Source organism: Echinops telfairi, unplaced genomic scaffold (genome assembly GCF_000313985.2).
Source record: "Echinops telfairi isolate 266 unplaced genomic scaffold, ASM31398v2 ScPeMD7_7421;HRSCAF=8459, whole genome shotgun sequence".
Lineage (NCBI taxonomy): Eukaryota > Metazoa > Chordata > Mammalia > Afrosoricida > Tenrecidae > Echinops > Echinops telfairi.
Window position 1 is genome coordinate 9,357,438 of NW_022111321.1, and position 6,748 is coordinate 9,364,185.

Here is a 6,748-nt window from a genome sequence, read left to right on the forward strand (position 1 = left end):
GGGAGAGAGAGAATAAGACTCTCCTGAGAAAATAACCTTTGATGTAGAACTTAATTTTCTATAAAATGGGTAATGAACACATGAATTATACTTTGCAAGTAACATGATTTTTTTGCTTCTGAGGAGTCATATAGAATAATGAATGGACGAGCATTTATACAGCCCCACGTTTGAACTCTTTATCTGTCATTTAGCAACTTAGTTAAATTCTCAAATCCACAAGACCCTCCTTTTTAAAAATAGGGATAACCAGATCATGCTTACTGTGTTTTGTTGGATTTAAATAACAATTTTTGTGTACACCTAGCACAATGGCAGGCAGATAGCAGGTGTTCCCTCAAGGGTTATTCCCTCCCTCCTTACATGTAGAATCTTTAATGCACATAAAGCTCTGAAATGGGGCTGTGATAATCGGCATTTTCCCTCTGGAAAATGTATCTTTTGAACTAGATCATACCTAAAGCCTTTGAAATGAGAGTTTATAAAATAGAACATGTGGTGAATTGTTTACCGAGCAAATCGGGCTGGTGTGTTTAGTATCTCGGATGTAGTGCTAACAGCAGGACGGCTGGCATTCTCAATAACAAGACTGCAGTGAGAAAACAATTTGTACAGATTAAAGTGTAAAAATAAACTTTTAACAATATTTAAAAGCAACTCTTTTGTCACGTTTTCTCCCAGAGTTATGCAACCAAGCAGCTGATCAACGTAGCTGGCAGAACTAATTCCTCAAGGATATTCTAAGTCCCATTTTCTTCTTTGTGATTACTGTATGGATTGGTAGAAAGCTATGGGTGAGAAACTTCTGGAGGGAAAACCATCACTCAGGAGAATGTTAAAATGTATGAAATAACAGGCAATGTGAAAGAATGTTTCAGATAGCTGTGAAGAACAGACATTCACTCAAGTGAACTCACATAAAGAGCTCACTGTGAATTAAATTGTGACCCCCAAATGATACACTGAAACCTAATCTCGGGTAGCTTGTGAAGGTGACCTTGCTTGGAAATTGGATCTACTGAATAATCCAGTCTGAATGGAAGGAAAATACATAGAGAAATAAAAAAGAGCCTTTTGATGCTGACTATTGAAGGCAATGAAAATTCTGGAGCAACCAGAAGCTTAAGGAGATGAGAAAAAAAAAAACCTAGAATTTTCTGAGTATGACCCTAAATCTAGGTCTCTAACTCCTAGAACTCCCATCAATTTCTGTCATTTCTGGACATCCATTTCATGGTAGCTTGTTACAGCAATCCTAAAAAAAATAGTGCACGGTCTTTATTTTCAGGAGGCATATGGCACATAATGAGAACAAGGAAAGATTCGAGCAAACAAAAATGGGGCTCAGCATATGAAGACTAGGAGCGGAGAGTCGCTGAATCTGAACGTGTTGGGAACTCAGCTCTAGGCGCTCGTGCTCATTCCCTTTACCGCTCCCTTCTAACGTAACCTGGTCATGAAACAGTAGTTCTCTTTTTCTGATTTACTGAATTTTCCCTCCCTTTCTCTCCCTCCAAATGTGTATGTGTGTGTAGAAACTACTTCCGTATAACTTAGGTTGTTCTGTCTCATGTTTTTCTCAATTACCTTGTGATAGCCTTTTAACTTCTTGCAGAGAGTATTATGCACATAAAATTCATGTCTAACTTGCCTAACTCAGTGAGTTAAATCCAGTAAGCATTTTATTTTTCCCCTTTTCACTGGAAAAAAACTTCTCATAGATATAAATATTTGAATGGGTTGCATAGAAATTATACATTCTGGTTAAATGACAACTGAAATGAGCTTTTATTATTTAGAAATCTTCAAAATGTTTCTTTATTGAATTTATCATGTTGTCATTTGGAATTATGATATTTAAATTTTTATATAATTTGGACTCAATCTAGACATCCCTTGCTAATTACTAGACCATGTCAGACTAACATGCAAATAATGGTCTACGTATGGCAAAATGAAGGCCTCAGTTCATTCAATACCTTTCATTTTTCTGATAAACATATTCATATAGATTCATAGTGGCATCTTACAATAGCTAAATTTATGCCACTACCACAATTTAGGAACAGTTTACACAAAAAGGAGGAGTATCGAAGTTTGTCCTATTTTTATACCAGCAGACAAACAGACTAATGAGGAAGGAATTTAAATGCATTTTTATTATGTAGATGTATTTAAAGAGGAGTTTCTACAGTATTTATTTGTTATAAGAAAATTATTAAAATAACCAACAAACCTGCTTTTCTCAAACTAAACAAAACAAAAAGCCCCACTTTCAACATGTCTCATTCAAAATAAAATTCTACTTTTTGTTATCAAAAACTTTTCAGTTTGCTGTCTTGAACTGATTGCTTTAATGCTTCAGAAAGCTTATATGTTTTCTTGGGGAAATGTGGATGCTTTCTTCACATCTGATTGAACGAGATCATTTTCTCAGTTTTTGGTACCTAGGATACGCTTTCACACGAGGACGCAGAGAGGCATGCACATTTCCCTAAGTCACAGCAGCAAGATAATAAGCCTTGACGTTCAGTAATCAGGCAGAAGAAGTACAACATGAAGCAACCCCTGATCAATTTATTCTTGATGTTTAAGGAGGGGGAAAAATCTATTGGTATTTCCCATTCCAGAATATATCATATATAATAGCAATGAAAAACATTTTCTCATAATAATAAATCTCTCTACTTTTTCCCCCAAATCTCCATATATAAATGATACTCATAAAGATGCAGTTATTTGAAGATAACATAAGTCATTTACTCTTTTAGGAGACTTTGAGCCTTTTTTTCCTTTTTTTACCTAGCAATAACTTGCCTCAATAAAACCATGAATCAGGGTAATGTGTTTGTTGAGGTGAGAAAATAATATGTTGTTTGTCTATCTGACTTATAAAATAATTACTTATATATGAAGCCATCAAAACTTTTATAAATGAGGAAAATATTCAAAATTATAAATATTTTTTTTATTTTAGTACAGTAATACATGAGGAATATATTGATAAGAAATTAATTTTTTTAATGCTACTAGGTTTCCAAACTCAAAAAAACATTAGCCATGTGTCATGTATATGCACATGACATTGACTCAATATTTCAACACAGTCAAGGTTGAAGTTGGAATTCACTACCATTTATCAAACAATCATTTACCAGTATCTACTGAAGTGTGGTATCTGTTATGGATAGAGTTTGTATTTCCCAAAATTTCATGTCAACTTACTTCATGAATCTCAGTGTTACGTATTTATCCTCCAATTGTGATCTTGTGTAATTATCTTATGGGTTGTATATCCTAACTTTTATGATGTTACTGAGGCAGGATTGTTGTTGTTGTTGTTAGGTGCTACCAAATCCATTCTGACCAATAGTGACCCAAAACACAACCAAACAGAATAATGTCTGATCCTGCAGGATCCTCACAATTGTTACTATGCTTGAGCCCATTATTGTAGCCAATGCATCAGTCCATCTTGTTTAGAACCTTCCTCTTTGTCCCTGACCCTCTGCTTTACCAAGCATGATGGCCTTTTCCGGGCCCTGGTTTCTCCTGACAACATGTACGAAGGACATGAGACAAAGTCTCCCTATCCTTGCTTCAGAGAAGGATTTTGGCCATATTTCTTCCAAGACAGATTTGTTTGTTATTTTGACAGTCCACAGAACTTTCAAAATCCTTCTCGAGCACCAAATTCAAATGCATTAATTCTTCTGGTCTTATTCAATGTCCAGCTTTCATATGCATATGAGATGATTGAAAATTCCATGCTTTGGGTCAGGAATACCTTAGTCCTCAAAGTAATCTCCCTGCTATTCAACAGACTAAAGAGATCTCTAAGGGGAGAGATTTGCCCAATGCAACCTGTCTTTTGATCTCTTGACTGCTGCTTTCAGGAGCATTGATTGTGGATACAAACAAGATGAAACCCTTATCATGATGTTACCTAGTGAACCAGTTGGGAGGATTTTGTTGTTTTACATTGAGTTTTAAACCATACTGAAGGCTGTAATCCTTGCTCTTCTTCAGCAAACGCTTCAAGATCTCCTGATTTTCAGCAAGGTTTTGTCATCTGCATATTGCAAGTTGTTAGGAAGCCTTCCCTACTCTCTATGCCGTATTTTTTTTTCTTCGTATAATTCAGTTTTCCGATGATGATATGCTTAGAATACTGATTGAAATAAGTATGGTGAGAGAATGCTTCCCTGACACACACCTTTCCTGATTTTCAACCATGAAGTAGTCCGTTGTTCTGTTGGCACAACTGCCCTTTGATCCATGTACAAGTTCCACATGAGCACAATCTGTATGCTGGAATTCCCAGTCTTCTCCAGGCTCTCTGTAGTTTGTTATGATCCTAGAAAGTAAACATCTTTCTAGGATTCTCTGCTTTCAGGCAAGATCCATCTGACAATCGCAATGATGTCCGGTGTTGCACATCCACTTCTGAATCGAGTCTAACCTCTGTCAATGTGCTGCTGAAACTATTGTTGGATGAGCTTCAGCAGAAACTTATTAGCATGTGATACCAGTGGTAATGTTCTAAAATTTGAACATTCTGTTGGGTCGCCTTTCTTTGGAATGGGCACAAATATGGATCTCTTCTGCCTGCAGTGCTTCATTAACCCGTTGAAACATTTCAGTTGGTATTCTGTCAATTCTTGGAGCCTGGTTTTTAGCTAATGCTTTCAGTGTCATTGGATCTTGCTCATATGCTACCTCCTAAATTGGTGGAATGTCAACTAGTTTTTTTGTTTGTGTTTTTGTGGGGGGGTGCAATGATTTTGTGTATTCTTACCAATTTATTTTGATGTTTCTTGCATTACTGAATATTTTGTCCTGGAATCTTTCAAGATTGAAACTCAAAGCTGGAATTCTTGAGTTCTTTCATTTTAAAATATCCTGAGCATGTTCTTCCTTTTGGCTTTTCTAATCTAAGTCATTGCACAGTTTGTTATAATAATATACTTTGTCTTCTCAAGCTGCCCTCTGAATTTTTTTATTCAGCTTTTTTACTTCATCCTTTCTTCCATCTGCTTTAACTACATTTAAGAGCAAGTTTCAGCATCTGTTCTGATATCTACTTTGAGCCTTTATCTTTCCTGTCTTCTTAATAACCTTTTGCTTTCTTCCTGAATGATGGTCTTAAGGTCCTACCACAGCTCATCAGGTCTTATGTCATCAGCGTTCAAGGTGTCAAACTGTTCTTGAAATCCAGGTGGAGAGGTTCAAGGTTGTATTTTGACTCTCATGGACTTTTTAAAATTTTATTTAGCTTTATCCTGAACTTCCATATGAGCCATTGATGATGTGTTCCACAGTCAGCCCTGGGCTTGGTCTTAACTGCTGATATTGACCTTCTCCATTGCTTCTGCCCACAGATGTAGTCAGTTTGGTTTCTGTGTAATCCATGTGCATAGTCACAGATTATGTTGTTGAAAAGAGGTATTTGCTGTGAACAAGCCATTTGTCTTGCAGATTTTATCGTGCGATCTCCAGTGTGAGAGCAGTTACTGAGGCTGGCTACACGCTCAAAGATTAGCTTGTATCTTGAGTCAATCTCTTTTGAGATATGGATGACTAGACAAGGGAACAGAGATCAGAGAGCCTTCCTTCCAATCAATAAAGGAGATCCAGGAGCAGTGTTTATCCTTTGTAACTGGGGTCCCTGATCTGAGAATTTCCGAAATCGGGAGGAGATTGACTGATGACCAGGCACTAGTAGACACTCTCCTAGGAGTGCTGGGCCCACGCATTGGAAAGGAGGCCAGGTTCTTCCAGATTCCTCAGAGCTACGAGAGATAGGAAGCCTATCCCTTCCTTCAGCACTCTCTGAAATCGAACTTCTGGATTCTGAAAGTGGGATAGAATAAATTTTGGTTCATTAAAACCACTCACTTGTGGTATTTCTGTTATAGCACCACTATATAATATTTAAAATAGTCCCTGAGTGAATAAGGATATTGACATGGCTCAGCCATCTTATGTCTGTAGGTATATTTTTCAGCCATTTTCTTTCTTCCCTATTATCATTTTTTATAGTTATTATTATTGTTACTTGTAAAATTTTATAGGTTCTTTACTTTCTTTACCAAGAATCTTATAGAGCTTAGTAGCTATATGTGTATATTCACATTCTAAAACACTGTAAGAAAAGTAATTGTAAATGAAACACCTATTGAAATTCAATTGCAGTAAAGTGAGAATATAAGGAACTCTGATATTACATATGTTTTCTAATGAATTAAAAGAACCATTTTATTAAGTGATTTCCATGTATTTGAATGTGTAAAAAATATAAACATCAAATAACACCTTAGTTCATAGGGCTTTATCTGTACACTTACTCTGCAGACATTGTCATTACACTCTATGTTTACTCAATTAACTAATACCATATCACTGATGGTAATGTGCATGCATAATATTAACTTCAAGTCCTATCTCTAACAAAGATGACCATTGATGAAATTATTTTTCAAAAGTACCACTTATGCAAATGTATCAAGCCATTGTTGAAGCATCCTAATAGAAAAAGAAAAGAAAAGAAGCCATCGTCCAATAGTATTCATCCTGTGGCGGGGTGATACACGTGGCTAGGGTATTGCTAACCAAAAGGGTGGAAGCTGGGGTCCATCCTGAGGTTCCTGAAATACAGTGATATGTTTTTGAGAAGTCGGCCACTGAATCCTCCTCTACAGAGCACCGTTCTGCACTGACACACATGTTATGAACAATGAGCTAATGA

The 6,748-nt window shown here is 36.4% G+C and overlaps 1 protein-coding gene across 1 annotated transcript in view; it reads left to right on the top strand.

Moving 5' to 3' along the window:
* The window catches only part of CNTN5 (contactin 5), a 1,071,081-nt gene that overhangs the window by 698,892 nt on the left and 365,441 nt on the right, over positions 1 to 6,748 (top strand). The window lies entirely within an intron of this gene.